Genomic DNA, 18484 nt, shown 5'->3' with positions numbered 1-18484 from the left:
GTATACAGATCCGTTGTCATACCCACACTCCTGTTCGGCTCCGAATCATGGGTCCTCTACCAGCATCACCTACGGCTCCTAGAACGCTTCCACCAGCGTTGTCTTCGCTCCATCCTCAACATTCATTGGAGCGACTTCATCCCTAACATCGAAGTACTCGAGATGGCAGAGGCCGACAGCATCGAATCCACGCTGCTGAAGATCCAACTGCGCTGGGTAGGTCACATCTCCAGAATGGAGGACCATCGCCTTCCCAAGATCGTGTTATATGGCGAGCTCTCCACTGGCCACCGTGACAGAGGTGCACCAAAGAAGAGGTACAAGGACTGCCTAAAGAAATCTTTTGGTGCCTGCCCCATTGACCACCGCCAGTAGGCTGATATCGCCTCAAACCGTGCATCTTGGCGCCTCACAGTTCGGCGGGCAGCAACCTCCTTTGAAGAAGACCGCAGAGCCCACCTCACTGACAAAAGACAAAGGAGGAAAAACCCAACACCCAACCCCAACCAACCAATTTTCCCCTGCAACGGCTGCAACAGTGTCTGCCTGTCCCGCATCGGACTTGTCAGCCACAAAAGAGCCTGCAGCTGACGTGGACATTTACCCCCTCCATAAATCTTCGTCCGTGAAGCCAAGCTAAAGAAGCAGGGGGCGATCTCTGTACTTGCAGGAAGATCACTGGAGGACAGACCACACCTTGCCAGCTGTCAATCAGCCAACCTGAATAGACCTAACTTCGACCAGCCGGCTGTCAATCAACCGCCTGGGATGTAATCCTGAGCTGGCCCCTCCCGAGCCACTGTAGCAGAGACTTTTAACTGAATAAAGCCTGTCGTACTTACTTTCTCAAGTTTTGAGTCTGCTTACTGGTGCAGCAGCGCATCACAGACTATTTTCCAAATGTAGAAAGATTGCAAAAAAAGTATAGAAGTATCATTTGTTTATTTTTATTTGGAATTTAGGTTTTTTTCTGTTCAAAAATATCTTCCTACCTTTCAGAATGGCCGTTCACACATGAACGACCAAAACTCAAATCTCCATTTCCTTGCATGAGTTTAGACTGAATACTGAAAGTGTGGTAAATAAAGAGGCAGGAGTTGCAAATATGTGCTATTTGTTATTCCTGTGGTTTCTGGAATGCTTGCAGTTAACTTTTGACTGCGTATTTTTCTGAAAATTTACTAGGGGTCCAGGAGGTAAAATTTCAGAACTGGAATTAGTCCCGCATTTCCATTCCGATCTTTTTACACTGACTGCGCTCTGGAAATTTTGGAATAATTCCCCGGAACGCAGCAGCTGTGCAAAAAACATCCAAGTGTTCCTGTATATGAGGTGCAAAAAGTTGAAAGGTGGGTAGAGAAAACAAGTAGGGAGGCAAATGGCAGCTTGGTCTTTATTGCAAGAGGCTTGAAGAAGCAGAATGTAGCTTCGGGGACTGAGACCTCCCCTACCATTCATACTACTGGAGAATGTCCAGTTATTAGAAAATAACATTGCTGACTTCAGGGCAAGGCTGCTTTATCACAGATAGATGAGACAAGTCTCAGTTGTTTGCTGTACCAAAACCTGGCTATCAGGGATCACACCAGATGCCACAATCCGACCAGAGGGTTTCACCATTCACAGATTGGAATTGAACTCGGATACTGGCAAAGAGAGAGGGGACAGTGTGTGCTTTTTAGTTGATTTGAGCTGGTGCATGGATGTTGGGGGAACATCGACGTCCTGTTCCATTGCCTTAAAGCAAATCTCGATTAAACGTAAACCCTTCTATCTAAGCCAAGAGTTCTCATCACTGATGCTTACTGGAGTTTATATCACTCCCAATGCCTATTAAAAATGCAGAACTGCATGAAGTGATCAGTAAACAAGAGATGGCCCACACTGATGTACTACAAATCATAGTTGGTGACTTTAACCAGGCCTGTCTCAAGGAAACCCCAATTACTACCCAAACTTAATCTGTTGTACCAGAAGTCCCAGCACACTTAATCACAGCTGCACCAAGATAAGCAAGGCCTACTGTTCTCTTCTAAGACTGTACTTGACAAGTCGGATCAGTTGGCTTCGCTCATTTTGCCTTCATAGAGGCAGAGCCTAAAAAGAGAGGCTCCGGAGATCAGAAGAGGCAGAAGGTGGTTGTGGGAGGCTGAGGAACGGTTACAGATCACCTCAAATCATTGCATTGGGCAGTGTTCAAGGACTCAGGTGAGGATCTAAATAATTACACCAGGGCTGTTATGGACTATATCAAAACAGGTGTAGACAAGTGTGTCCCCATCAAATTATTTTGTGTTTTCCCCCAATCAGAAACACCTGGATGATCAATGAAATCCTAGACCTGTTTAGAGCCAAATCACAGGCATTTAAGTTTGGAAATCTAGAACACTACATAAGGTAGAGGTTTAACATATGGAAAGCCATCTCTTGTGCGAAGTGGTGATTCCAGATGAGAATCTAAACAATGAAGGATACCCACAGTTGTGCCAGGGCCTAAATGACAAACATCTACAAAACCAAATCTAGTATAGTAGGAGACAGCAAAGCTTTACTCCCAGATAAACCTCAATGCCTTCTATGTCTGATTTGACCAGTCCCTTGTTCCCTGATGATCTTCTACTGTCAGTATCCAATGATGACTTGTGGGGTGCCTTCAGGAGAGTGAATCCAAGGAAAGCATCCGGTTCAGAGTACCTAGTTGAGTACTGAAAACCAGTGGAAACCAGCTTGCCAATGTATTCACAGATACCTACAACATCTCATTCCATCAGGGTGTGGTAGTCATCTGTTTCAAACAGGCCTCAATCATACCATAGCCCAAGAAGAGTATGGTAACCTGCGTGGTGGCACTCACATCCAGAGTGATGAAGTGTTCGGAGAGGCTAATGTTGAAGCATATCTGAGTGACAACATGATCCATTCCAATTTTCAAAATGACAGCAGCAGGTGCCATCTTACTGGCTCTATAAAAAGCACTGGAACACATGAACAGCAAGTACATACTCATCAGAATGCTCTTTGTTGATTACAGTTCAGCTTTCAACACCATCATCCCTTCAAAACTGATCAGCAAACTCCAGGATCTGGACTCCCCCTGTGTAAATGGATCCTGGATTTCTTCGCCTCCAGACACTAATCCATGAGGACATCCATAAGAACATCTCCTCCACAAACTCCATCAATAGCGGAGCACCACAGGGCTGTGTTCTTAGCCCCCTGCTCCACTCACTTTACATGTATGGCTATGTGTCTCGGTATGACAATAACACTATCTACAAGTTTGCTGGTAGTGGGTTGTTTAAAAAGTGATAATGAACATTCAAGAGGGAGATTCAATATCACCAAAGCCAAGGAGCTTATTATAGACTTCAGGAAGGGAAAACCAGAGGTGTACAATCCAGTGATCATTGGGTAACCAGAGGTGGAGCAGGTGACCAAATTTAAATTTCTGGGAGTCACTATCGCAAGTTTATAGTCATCTGATTGCACAAGTACAACCTGATGAAATAGCGTTCTCTGATCCTCAAAACACGTGGATGCACAACCAGACATAAAACATACACACAAATATTCATACCGCATATACAAATAAATAAATAAAGATTGTTTCACGAGTATGAGAATCTCAGAGGACCTTCACTGGACTCAACACACTAATGTCATCATAAATAAAACATGTCAGTGCCTCAAATTCTTCAGGAGTTTGTGGGGGGTTGGTATGACATTGAAAACCTTGGGAAACTTCTACAGATGTGTAGTAGAGTGTGCTTACCAGCTTCATCATGGCCTGGTATGTGGGCTCCTATATCTCTGAGTGGAAAGTCCTGCAAAAGGTAGTGGGTACATCACAGGCAATACACTCTCCACCATTGAGAAAATCTACAGGGAACGCTATTCTCGAAGAGCAGCAGCAATAATCAAATATCCACACCACCCAGAATGTGTTCAGTTCTTGCTACTGCCATGAGTAAAGAGCTATAAATACCACAGAACTTGTGCCCCCAGGTTCAGAAACAGTTGTTTCCCATTCACCGTGAGACTCTTAAACAACAAACTCAATTAGAGACTCTTTGCACATTATTTATTTTTGAATATTTATTTTTGTATCTCACAGTTTGTTTACATTCCTTTCTTGAGAACAGTTTTGTGCACTACAGTTAAGTAGAAGATCTATATACTTTGGGGATCAAGAGAATGAAACGTGCAAAGGAACTTCTCCCTGTAGAGGATCATGAATCTTTGGATTCTTTGTCCTTGAGGATTGTGGAGGCTAGATCACTGGGGACATTTAAAAGGATATCGACATACTTATGAAAGATCAGGGAACTGTCAAAAGAGAGGAGATGAGAGCTGGATCATATTAGCCTTGATTATATTGAATCACAGGGTAGACCTGAAAGCTATGTAGCCTACTCCTGACCCTATTTCCAATGCAGAAAATCCATTAATAACTAATGACTTATTCCAATACTTAACTTTGTTGTGATAATATTAATTGCATGAAAATAATTAGATTGGGATGCATTTAAATTTTTTTTTAATATAAATGTGATTTGAACCCCAGTCCCAATCACTGGTTCTGTAAAGGCGGTGTGCTGACCACTATGCCAACCGTACCGCCCTGCGCCAACTGTGCTGCTTTTGTTACCTTTTTATCCATTAAATCAAATTGCAACCTGTGATCTGCACGATGATAACTAATTAGAGCTAAAATCAAGAGCGAATTATTAGATGGTTACTTAGCAAATGTTGAATTTTTTTGTGATGTTGCAACCAATGAATTTGCTCAATCTTAAATTTGCACTGCTTGTCAAACTATTTCTAACAAAATCTTTAGTTGGCCAAACTAAAAATTAAAAGAATATTCATCATCTAATGAACTTTTCAGTGTCTCTTGGGTGTTAAATTTCTGACCAATGCTTAATATCCATTAGTTGCCTGGGCTTTCACACCTCATTTGTCCAAAAGAGACCTCTAGTGATGACCAGACTTTGGATATTTCTGATGAATATTTCTGTGTCGCTCTAGAGGACTTTAAGGCACCTACTCGAACCCTTTGGAATCTGTGTTCCTATTATCAGGATACCAACAAGCACATGTACTCCGTGTCGCTCCGTGTTTTCCAGGATTGGTTTTTATACCCGACTTCCCCCCCCACCCCCTCAGCTGGTTCTTACTAGCGTTTGTACTGTAGGTATACACACATTTTGGAAGGTTAAAAATGGCCAGCCCAAAGGGTTAAAGTTTCAGGTTTCTTCAGTTGATGACTAAAGGTCAGGGTTAGAGTTTGATTCTCTCCATAATCTCTCAACATCGATCTTGTCAGTTTTATATGGAGTCAAAGAATTGTGCAGCATGAAGCAGCGACCATAGCCATTGAGTAACTATCTATTCTAATCCCATTTTCCAGCACTTGGCCATGGGCTTTTATGACATGGTAATTTAAATGCACATCTAACTACATTTTAAATGGTGTTGGAGGATCTGTCTCCAATCCGTTCCAGATTTCAAGAACCCTCTGGATAAAAAGAAATCCTTTCTCATCTCCTACTCCTTACTTTAAAGCTGTGCCTTCTGGTTACACACACCATTGCTCAGGGGAAATGTTTCCAACTATCTACCCCTTCCATATGCCTAATCATGTTGTATACCTCTATCCAACCCCCTTCAGTTTTCTCTGCTCTAAGGAAAATGAACACAGCTTATCCATTCTTTCCTCTAATCTGATACAGGCAGCATCCTCTATGCCCTGTCCAGTGAAAAGACCTTTTTATGGATGATGTGATGACCAGCACTCAATACACTAGCTGCAGTTGAACTAATGTTTTATGTGCTTGTACTATATCAATGATAGCCTTGTATTCTTTTATTGATTATTTTGATACCTTGATAAAGGGCTCAAGCTCTAAACATTGGCTATGTATCTGCGATATAAGGTATGGTGTGCAAACTGCTGAGTGTACTTTTACTTCAATCACTGCTTCTGCAGACTTTCGTGCTTCACTGGTCTTATATTCTACTTATGGAGAATACTTGCTAACAAAAGCGAGTATTCCACATGCTTTCTTTGCTACCTTTTGCTGTTGAAGATTACAAGATTACATGGTTCAAAATGGCAGCATGGCAACAGCCTGCAGTGGCCTCTCTGGACCTGGTGCTACTGTAACTCTTCATACAAGGCACTGTGCACAATTTTAAATGGAAAGAGATGGATGGTAGAGCACCATGAAACAGTTGCTGCAATATGGAAACCGCCAAGCAAAAACAAACCACCGAGAAGAAGCTCTGAAGTTGAGTGACCTCAACTGCTGTGAAGACCGAGCCTCTGCTGTGGGGAATGAGGCCTCCAGTCTTTGGCATCGCTTGTTTCCAGTGGCCGAGGCGGGGACATCTGCGGAAGGTGTGCCGTGGTGTCCGGAGCAGTGGTGTCATGCACCTGGTTTGGGGTCCTGGAGGTTGCGCCATCTGGATTGTGAAGCTCTGGGGGAGATGGTGTCAAGGCTTTCGGGCTCCAATGGATTGTGAACTGTGTGGCACTTTCTTGACTTTAAAATCTAGGGTCAAGTAGAATTCCTGCAAGCTTGGTCCAAGATGGTGGCACGGCAGCATCCCACAACGGCCTCTTCGGTTCTGCTGGTGGACTTTTTCACTCAAGCTAACAGACTTTAATATCCAAAGTCTATTATATTGTAGATTGTTTCTACTGTGCCTATGGTCTGGTTTTTTTTGTTAATTATTGTATTGTTGCACTTTTTAAAAAAAATCACTGGATGTAGCTTTGTCTTGCGTAGAAATAATGTTATCTTGTGAAATGTCGTTTTGAGTAGTCCCATGTCATTTAAATGTAACACCATGGCTTTTTTGGAGGAATGCTGTCTCGTTTTTTTTTAAACTGCTGTTTTAAAATAACACAAAAAGGCAAACTTGAACTTGAACCAGTTCTGCTTCTCTCACAGCTCCGTGTATATCTGGGATCCCAAACTCTTCAGCAATTTCTGTGTCCATCATTACTGGGTATTTCCTCCCAAAAAGCATCTTGCTTTTTTTTAGGATTGAATTTGACCTGCAACTCCTCAGCCCATTTTAAATAAATACTCGTCGAATTCTATCATCCTGGCTATAAATACTGCCAATTGTCATGTCATCTGTGAGCATGTTAATCAGATCTCTTCCATTCATATCTAGTGCTTCAATGAAACCACCCGTCCTTCCCTTAAACCTCATAGAATGCGACATGAATATTTTTGCATAGAAAACACTCCTCACCCTTGTAATCAATCTCACAAAGTTTTCTTTTGCTATTTCAGGATAGGTATGTCCTTTGTTAGGTCGTAGGTTTTGCGGAAACTGCCAAAATGTTTGGTCTGGAAGTCAGCCTGAAGAAAACTGAGGTCCTCCATCAGCCAGCTCCCCACCATGACTACCAGCCCCCCCACATCTCCATCGGGCACACAAAACTCAAAACTGTCAACCAGTTTACCTACCTCGGCTGCACCATTTCATCTGATGTAAGGATCAACAAAGAGATAGACAACACTCGCCAAGGCAAATAGTGCCTTTGGAAGACTACACAAGAGTCTGGAAAATAACCACCTGAAGAAACACACAAAGATCAGCGTGTACAGAGCTGCTGTCATACCCACTCTCCTGTTCGGCTCCGAATCATGGGTCCTCTACCGGCATCACCTACAGCTCCTAGAACGCTTCCATCAGCGCTGTCTCCGCACCATCCTCAACATTCATTGGAATGACTTCATCACCAACATTGAAGTACTCGAGCTGGCAGAGTCCGCAAGCATCGAATCCACTGACTCAACTGCGCTGGGTGGAGGACCATCGCCTTCCCAAGATCATGTTCTATGGCGAGCTCTCCATTGGCCACCGTGACAGAGGTGCACCAAAGAAAAGGTACAAGGACTGCTTAAAGAAATCTCTTGGTGCCTGCCACATTGACCACCACCAGTGGGCTGATCTCGCCTCCAACCGAGCATCTTGGAGCCTCACAGTTCGGCAGGCAGAAACCTCTTTTGAAGAAGACCGCAGAGCCCACCTCAGTGACAAAAGACAAAGGAGGAAAAACCCAACACCCAACCCCAACCCACAAATTTTCCCTTGCAACCGCTGCAACCATACCTGCCTGTCCCACATCGGACTTGTCAGTCACCAACGAGCCTGCAGCAGACGTGGACATACCCCTCCATAAATCTTCGTCCACGAAGCCAAGCCAAAGAAGAAAAGAAGAAAGAAAAAGGTCAAAGCTGGCACTTGGCTCCAGGTGTGATGAGTCAAATCTTTAATAATTACAGGAAAACCTTTCCATTGACAAGTAAACAGGCAACAGACAACCATCTTTGATCTTATTCTTCCTTCTATTTATCTTCTCTACTTAAAATCAGAACAAAATGAGCATTCGCAGAATCAATTACAATTCTATTTCTTTGAATGACATTGAAAGAGGCCATGTCACCCATTGAGTCCATACTGGATCATGAAACAATCCTGTCCCTCACTACTTTCCCCTGTAATATATTTCTCCATCCCCATTCCCATCAGCTCCCCCCAGATCCAACTGCTTTTCTGCTCACGAGGGAAAATTTACAGCAATCAATTAACCTACCAACCTGCATGCCTTTGGGAGGAAAATTGGAGCACTCAGTGGAAAATTTAAGTAGTCACCAAGAGACCAGCGGTCAAAGCAGAACACTAGAGTTATGGCTAGCAACTCTACCAGCCACACCACAGTGTCACTTATGAAACAAAAGGCAGGTTTATATTTGGAATGATTTGAATATTAGATATAATTAAAATATTTCCAGCCAGAAACCAGCAAGGTTATGGGTGATCTGTCTTCAATCAAATTTGAGAGCTTCCTATTTCCTTGAGAAGTGTTTATAGAAGTAATATTTTGACTAGATAAACAGATTCAGATAATAACTACTCTTCGGGCATTTATCACCAGGACATTTTAATGTCATAATCATATTTTAAATTTGCTCCTTTTAGACACTCGATTCTTGAAGTGAGGCTGGTACAAACTGCTTTTTACTTATATCTACAAAACAATGGCCAGTGGCAAAACAAGAACATTGTTAAATAAACAATTCCTGTAAGTATGGATACGAGGTCATTTTATTTTATTTGAGGTTTTCCTCCATGATTGCATTTTCCTTTCAGTGTTTGCAGCTCCTCCCCTGAAGGCAATGGCATTATTCTGCATCTACTTTTTTTTGTACATCTGATGCCCTTCATTGCCTGATATAATTGAAAATTTCTCATGTTTGACAGTAAAGGTTGACCAGTCATGTTCATCAGAACGAAGCACAATCTTACCCTGGCTATCAGTTGTCCAGGAAAAGTAATTTTTAAGCAATGGTTTCTCATTATATGCAGACCCAATGAGCCATTTCCAACCAAAAAAAATCCTTGTGCACTGGTTGTTTTTTTTGAGTATTGCTCAGAAAAATTAGGTTGCCTTGAACTAAACGGAATCAGATTTTTCTCAGCACTATTTACTGCGCAGCCACGGGATTTAAAGGGCCATTCACATCTTTTTCCTCAGATTGTCGTGGCTGGATGCCGATTCTGAAACCTCATCCTATTGACTCCGGAGTTTTCACAAGAGACTCACATCCATTTCCACACACACAAAAAAAGTGTTTATTACCTGTGCTTTAATGGGTCTCCGCCAGTGGGCGGATATCGCCTCAAACCGTGCATCTTGGCGCCTCACAGTTTGGCGGGCAGCAACCTCCTTTGAAGAAGACCGCAGAGCCCACCTCACTGACAAAAGGCAAAGGAGGAAAAACCCAACACCCAACCCCAACCAACCAATTTTCCCCTGCAACCGCTGCAACCGTGTCTGCCTGTCCCGCATCGGACTTGTCAGCCACAAATGAGCCTGCAGCTGACGTGGACATTTACCCCCTCCATAAATCTTCGTCCGCGAAGCCAAGCCAAAGAAAGAAAGAAGAATAGGTCTCCTTTCACATGTGCTGCCTTAGCTGGTCTGTAGGTCAGGCTTTAGAAGTGATAGAAAAATGGCTGACAATTCTGATGGAAGGGACTTGGCAGGGTTAAAATTCTCTAACATCCAAACTCAAATCAGACGTAGATGCCTATATCAATCTCCATGGTGAGTAATGTTTCCAGATGCTGCTTTACAAGTACATCAGGTCATTTATCTGAGCAAGCACTAGCCACTCACTTCTTTCACAATGGCTTTGCCAATGGAAACCTCTATTCCCCCACACAGGCTTTACCCTGTGGGTGGCCCTATTGTGTGGACCATATTCAATTCCTCAAGTGCAGAACTAAAGCCTAGACTCTTCGATTTAGAAGCCAATTTTTCCAACCAGTTTGAGGTTTGTGTCCTCCACAAATGTGCCCAACTAATCAAGATTTCCTGTCCTTGTAGTGCCAGAATCAGATTCAGGTCCATTGATTCACACCGAAGACACAGGCTCCTCTTTCATGTACAAGCTTGGTCACTTAAGCAGTATGACAGAGCGTCAGTGATTTGCAAACTGCTTTGATAATGGCCCAGTTATGCAACAGGTAAATGTTGAGGCAGTAATTTCTATCATTTATTACAAATGTTTACTTTCATCACAGATTTTTTTACCAGTAACAAATCACTTTATTTATTCTGATATTGGGGGAGAAACAAGAAAAAAAATCCATCAGGTTCCAGAAGAACTTTGTGGTCAATCTGGGTAAAACCACGTCAGAGATCTTGCTTACTTCCACATTGTTAAAAGGGTTCATATCTCATTTAACTAAATTATTTTCCATTTCTTCATCATACCTTTATTTGCTATCCACGAAGGCTTGGGCTATTTAAATACATTTATCAAACAAGTATTTATGCTAATATTAAGTACTGAATTGGCTTGAACAGTAAGTCTGGTTTTTAATTTTCAGGGCAACTTATTTCTATGTACAACTACATAGATTATTATTCTATGTGCTTTAATGGGTCTCCTTTCATGTGTGCTGCCTTAGCTGGCCTGCAGGTCAGGCTTTGGAAGTGATACTGATGCACCATCAATTTTACCATAAAAGACTGAGGTTGTGAAACTGATAGGCTTTTATTGACGGTAGACTGGAGCAGCAACCAGCCTCAGGGTGAATGGGGAGCATACAAAGGGGTTATGGACAGAATTGGTCTAGGGAGGCATGTGCAGCCAGCAGTAGCCAATCACAGTGTAACAGTGGTTTACCATAGATAGAAACATAGCTGACAGCTCTGATGGAAGGGACTTCCCTGACATCCATCTTCAAACCAAATGTATCAACTCCGATATCAATCTCCGTGGGGAGCAATGTTTCCAGATGCATATCACATGATATGAACCTGACCAACAGTTTTTTTGACATTCCCATTAATGTTCTCCATCTGCATTGCTGCAAATACATATATGAAAATAGTACCATCTTACTGCACAAAGATTGTGTCCAAGGCAAGTTACTTTGTGGGTGAACTGACAGCCATTTAGTTATTTCATGTCTTTATGTTTATTTTTCTATATTAAGGAAATATTGATATTTTAAATTACTGGTTTCTTCTGCATTTCTCACAATTTCAAAGATATGCTTGGCGAAGTGATCACCCAATCTGCGTCTGGTCTCACCGATGTAGAGGAGGCCACACAGAATGCACTGTATGTGGTGGATCAGATTGGACATGCAAATGTAATATAAACCCCTCTTACTTTAGTCTCGATAGAGTCCCATCTTGAAACATTGGAAAACGAGGTTTTGCCCAAGAATGTTGCATGACCTGCTGAGTTCTTCCAGCAGTTTATTGTTTGATCAAGTTTCCAGTATCAATAGTTTTTGTATTTTTCATAAAGAAAGAGTTGTAAAGCACAAATTCAGGCTCTTTGGCTCAGCTGTCAATGGTGACCCATTTGCCGGTCTTTGGCTCATATCCCTTTAAACCATAGATTCTCAAGGCAGGACGTGGGAATATTTTGGTGGGGCATGGAGATTAAGAATATGTTAGTGGAGCATAGGAATATTTTTGGAAATTAAAAAGTTGGTTTGAAAAAAATAAGCTCGTTATGTTGGTATGAAAGATGTGACTTGGCAACACTGTCAGTTCAACACAATTGTGGTAACTTACAAGTTAAATCGCGTTCTTATTATTTTCATAAGTGTTTTTCTGTTGTTTCTCTTATTTTAACTGTTGTTATCCTTGGTTAACATTATAATTATATTTTTTTCCTGACCGGTCTTATTATCATCCATTCCAAATTATTTTATTGGTGATGAGGATTCGAAATTATCTCAACAATCATGTCTCCCTCCATACCCCTTTACTTCATTCAGTTCAATAGTGAGTGAGACCTGTATCTTTGTGAACTTACATAATGATGAAGGAAGGCGGTGGGGGGGGGGGGGAAGCAGGTCTGCCCCAGGTGCCAGCCTGAGGGAGCACCAAAATCAGGGGAAAAAAATAGCGAACTCAGAAAGTAAAGCACAAGGCTAGCGCAGTTTTAGTGAATTCTCTGCGGGAAAGAAATGTCAGAAACCATGCTCGTGATTTTTTTCATGTTTTTTAAGGGTCAATATTCTTCCTTTGATTTGATCATTACATTTTTAATTCTAAGACATAATAAAATATTGATTAATCTGTTTCAGGGAGCTTGCACTGTGATATTAAACTGTTTCAGGGAGCTCACATTGTTGTATATTCAAAATGAGCAGGCCAAGCAAGCAAAAGGTTCATCAATATTCAGTGGTGTTCGTGAAGTTTGGGTTTATACCTGATATACACGATAAATGTACATTTTTATGTCAATGGTCTTTGACAAATGAATCAATGAAAATAGGCAGTCTTGAAGCTCATTTGAGGGCAAAATATCCTAACCATGTCAATTCAAAATTGGAATATTTTAAATCACTGAAAGAGAAGTTTGAAAACAGATCAAGAATCACTTCATTATTTGCTGTGCAAACTACAGCCCCGATTGTACCCTTGAAACTAGCTATGAAATAAAATATGAGAAGAATCATACAATTAGGGAGGAACTGATTAAACCCGCAATATCATTGTTTCTCAAAACAGTTCTGCAAAAGGATGACAAAGCTGTCTGAGCAATGCCTTGAATAATAGTACAGTCTGCAACAGAATAGATGACATGGGTCAAGATGTTGAAAAACAGCTTATTGAGAAGTTGAAATCATGAAAGTTCAGAATATTTAAAATGAATGAAGGATGAAAATCCAAACATGATGGTTATGCATTGTGTTAGCCATTGAGAAAACTTAGTGGACAAGAAAGTTTCCCCTGTTCTACACGAGATACTGCATTCTGTGATCAAGTGCATCAATGCCATCAAATCGAATGCCATATGTCTATTTAAACAGTTTTATGTCAATAAAAATGCAGAACATGTGAGTTTATTCCTTCACACTGAGGTAAGGTGGTTGTCAAAGGGAAACTGCATCAAAAGGAACTTTTTGATCTCCTCAGTGAGTTTTTGAAGGACAAACCTGAAATGAAGCTCTTGCTCACAACTGATGGCAAAGCTTATGTGATTTACTTGGACATTTTTGAGAAACTAAGTACATTGACCAAGCAACTCAAGTAGCAAGTATGATGCTTGTTGATGCAAAACTAAAGATATTTGGATTCATGACACTTCTAGAATTATGCCAAAGGAATATTTCTGCAAGAAATTTCAGTCAGTTCTATTGGTTGAATAATGGGAGGTAATTAATGTTGCTACAAACATCATGGTTGACCATTTGAAAATGTTGGTTATGGACTTCAATGATAGATTTTGTGATTTAAAGGCAATGGATTTTCCCTCTTGGTTAACTCAGCCATTGATGGCCGACTTACCTGAAGTTCCAGTGCAATACCAAGAGGAGTTATTTGAGTTGCAACATGATGAATCTGTGAAAACTCTATTCAAAGTGAAAGGAACCATGATGTGATTGTCTAACGAGATTGAAAAAAATACCCAAACTCAACTACTTTAGCATGGAAACTATTGATACATTTTCCATCATCTTATTTAGTATAATATGGCTTCAGTGCTATTAGTGATTTGCTACAAGCTAAGATAAACTGACTGGAAATTACAAAACAGAAGAGATTTAAGATTGAAACTAACAAAATTAGTCCCTCCAATCAAAAAAATCTGCAGCCAGCATCAGGGGCAAGGTTCCCACTGAAGTGACGACAATTGTTCAATGCGTGTTTGAGATGGTTGACATATTGAAGCAGTAGTTGAATATGAAGTATGTGTTTCAGTATATGCCCGACATTAATTGCATTGAAATACACTTGCAGTAAATTATTAAATTAAAACTTCTTTTGAATATCTAACTTTTTTCCCCCACTAATGGGGCCTAGGGCAAAAATAGGTTGAGAACCACTGCTTTAAATAGTAATGATGAATTTATTGTCATGCACATTGTACAATGTACATGCACACTGGAATTCTTTCTCACTGCAGCTGAAAAGTTTCTTTTCAAATACATGCCTAAATGCCTTTTGAATGTTACAATTGTCTCATTTTCTATAACTTCATCTGGCAGCACATTTCAATACCGACCACACTCTATGTGAAGAAGGTGCCCCTTCTTTTAAATTTTCCCCCTCTCTCATTAATTCTATGCCCTTAAATGCATGCCCTGCAATATTTTCATTTTATATACCACTCTGGCATGGAAGACCATGTAGCCTCTCGATTCTTTGCCAGCTCTCAGAGCAATCTCATTCAATCTAATCTTTCACTTACCCTCTCGAAACCCATTCTCTCCCACATGCTCATCAACCCCATATTGATTCTCCTACACCTACACTTGGTATGATCTATAGTGGCCAATTAAATTGAAACCAACGTGAGGATGAAACCAGAGCAGCTGAACAAACCCACTCCATCACAGAGAGAGAATGCAACCCACACACACACACACAGACACACACACACACACACACACACACAGACACAGATAATGCCCAGATTTCTCTGTGCAGTAGTGCATCTCAGAGTAAAACTGAAAAGTGCAGTTCATGCAACTTGCATCAAGTCTCTGGCTTCACATTCAGTTTGCATATTGATGAGGGTGATTGCTATTTATCATTTGAGTAGATTAGATAGACCAAGTGGGTAAAATGTGCCCTTTGAATTCACATCTGAGGCCAAGCTTGATACGAAATGTTCTAGTTCTACCTTTGAATTTACATGGAAAATTAATGCAACAAATGACCTGCTTTGTTCATTACAATTAAGGATTTGTATGTGTGGATTTGGGAGTCACATACTGATCAGTTAGATAAGGATGGCAGATTTCCTTTAAAGGATGGATGCTAACAAAAGTATTGGAGTTTCATTGTTACTGGCTTGCATTCAATTCCAGATCATTTTAGTTATTTAATTTTTTTCCCTGTCTCCCATGGTGAAATCTACACTCACTTAAGGGGAGAGAATGGGAATATAATATTGAAATTTAAATTTAGACATACAGCCATTTTGGCCCACGAGTCCGTGCGGCCCAATTTACACTCCATTAACCTACACACCCAGCAAGTCTTGAACAGTGGGAGGAAAACGAAGCCCCCAGAGAAAACCCACGCAGTCGCAGGGAGAACGTACACTTTACAGACAGCACGTGATTCGAACCCCAGTTTGGTCCTGATCACTGGCGCGCTGTAACAGCGTTGCACTACCGCTATGCCAACCACGCCGCCAAGAGCATTGAATGGTGAAGTTTTTTTTAGGGGAATAGCCAAACTGCTCCCATCTGTCATTTTACTTCTCTAATGGGGGTACTAATTACATGGAAAATCTATTGCAGAAAGACTAGCATTAAAATCTTTGATGTAAATAAGAGTGTTTTTGAGTACTCTCGACAGTAGCAAGAAAACCACCCATCATAGATTGGGATTAAAATAATAATATTGTTGTCACCCTTCAAAGTTCTGGAGTAGAAAGTACAGGGATTTATTGAGACAACCACTGATGATGAAACAGCAAAAAAACATGGTAGAGATGTCAAGTCATACTGCAGATTATCACTTAGAACTAAGTCTTAATAGTTACATGTTATGCATCTGTTGAGAGTACTAGCAATATACAGTAAAACCCCTGGTGGGGCTTGATAGATGCCGAGTATGTGAATTTTCTGGTTGCTTGAGACAGTGCGCCGTATGATTGATGAACCAACAGAGAGGCATGCCGATTTTGAACTTCCGTATTCTTTTTACCCATTTATTTTCTGCCTTTTTTTTTGCCGGTTGCTTGAAGTTGCCACTTGCTTGAATTCCAGATAACAAGGGCTTTAAAAAGAAAATTAAACCCCTGGAGAGGGGGGTTAAGGAGAATCTGAAAGGAAGGGTTATCAGATAAGGCACTAATGGACATCGTGAAAAGGAAATCAGCTGAAGGTGTTCAAATTCATGAGGCATTTGGCGGAGTTAATAGCTTTTCACTGGCCAAAATGTTGATTGTTTATAAAATTACCGGAGGTGAAATGAAGATTATTCAATGAGTTGTACTGCTCTAAGGATGGCAGAGGGTAGGCCATTAGTGACCTTCAACTTTCATTCAACTTATGGGGAAAGCAAAATTGTATGGATGGAGAAAAGAAAAAAAGAACTAATTGCAAAATGGCCTCAAAGAGCTGGCACAACTATAAAGGGTTGAATGGGAACCATTTATCTTGGCAAAAATCTATCCTGTTTGTTTCTGTGGTGCACATGATAAAAGGAAACCAGGTAATGTTCTGCATGAGTTTTTCATTCCTGCCTTCACTGAGAATTATGTTGAAACTTGCAGTGGAATTTAAAAACAATTGTGCTAATTATGCCTGAGATAAAAACACTCAAAGCAATAAATATTTATATGTAACCTTATCCAGATGAGATGCACCAGAGAGTCATTAAGGATTTGGGTTATGAGATACTGGAGGAGCTGGTTAAATTTACAAAGTTGGTTTTCAAAGGGCTGGAAAGAGATTGCAAAAGTCAGAAATGCACAGACATAATCATTAATAAGCCAACCTCTCACATGAGCTGGCCTAAGTGGCTGCCATGTTGTATTTGACGAACAATAACATGGATACAGTGCATTTCCGATGTATGTCCGTTTCAATACAATGAATGGTCAGTCAGAACGGAACACTGACACAAGCCGAGGAATACCTGTAATTGATACATTTCTACCCTCAAAAAGGAAAGAAAAGCATTTTCTTCCACTGTCAAATTGACTAACTGTAGAAATTGGAAATAAATGGGAACGACAATGTCTGGCATCTTTTAACAACTGGATATGAATTTGCAGATAGTTTTGGGAATATCTTTGTTTAAAAAGTTAAGAACATGGAAATGTACTGACAGCAATTTGCTGCCAGCTCCAAGTTAGATTATTAGTTTTTTTCTGCAAAGTGGAGATTACAAAAAAATTAGTTAGAACTGAAAGAGTTGTAAAGACAAGCTAACAAAGTGCTAAATTATTTTATACTCTGGTTGGAAATAAGCTAATGATTTTTGACACGAGGGATAAGGATAATACGGATACAATGTAAAAAAAATGTACTGTTTTCTATAAAGATAACTGGAAAGAAAACAGGATTGTCCATGTACTGCTGATTGTAATCAAATGCTCCCAGTCAAGAAAAGACCATAAGTAATGGCAGATTGGCAGTGTGGAAGCTAAACTGGGTAATGCTTGTATACTGGAGCCAGAACGGGCTCACTCAAAATTCATGTAAAAACACAATGGCGAGAAACTCAGCCAAACAGTGTACCTTTTATAGCAAAAATAAGGATACATAACCAATGATTTGAGTTTGAGGTCTTCATCAAGGTGTGACAAAATGTAGGCAGACGCCCAAACAAAATGGAGGGAGGGTCAAGAGAGGAGCACACTCCCACAGGTAAGTGGTAATAGATGGACTAGGAAGGGAGGGGACACCAGCAAATAAATGGAGGGCAGATGTCTCTGAGAATAGAGAGGAAGGGGGGGAAAGAAAGAGCTGGAGCAAAGAAGAAGAAGAAGAACAGGGAAACCGGAGAAGTCGACATTAATACCATCCAGTTGGAAAGAGTGCAGAGATGGAAAATTGGGTGTTGCTCATCCAATTTCTGGGTGGTCTTGGTTTGACAGTATATGAGGACATGGACAAAATTGTCAGCTTGGAAGCAAGGATGCAGAATCAAAATGGTTGGCCTCTGAGAGATCCCAGTCGCTGATGGGGGGGGATAGAGAAAGCCGAACACTGTTCGACCTGCTGAGTTTCTCCAGCGGGGTTTTTACTTCCGCATGGTGTCTGCAGACTTTCGTATTTTGCTTCACTCAAGATTCATACTGCCTGTACATTATCATGACCCATCACTGTTGACCATGATGCCGTAAGCTATGGTGTATCACTGGGGACCACGTGTCAGTTTTGCATCCAAATGCATGATGGGAGCAAGCTGTTAAAGAGTTATTATTGTACTGGTCTATTGGAATCTGGAGAGGGGAGG

The sequence above is a fragment of the Narcine bancroftii genome, chromosome 3 (assembly GCF_036971445.1).
Source record: "Narcine bancroftii isolate sNarBan1 chromosome 3, sNarBan1.hap1, whole genome shotgun sequence".
Taxonomy (NCBI): Eukaryota; Metazoa; Chordata; class Chondrichthyes; order Torpediniformes; family Narcinidae; genus Narcine; species Narcine bancroftii.
This window is presented reverse-complemented; position numbering follows the sequence as displayed.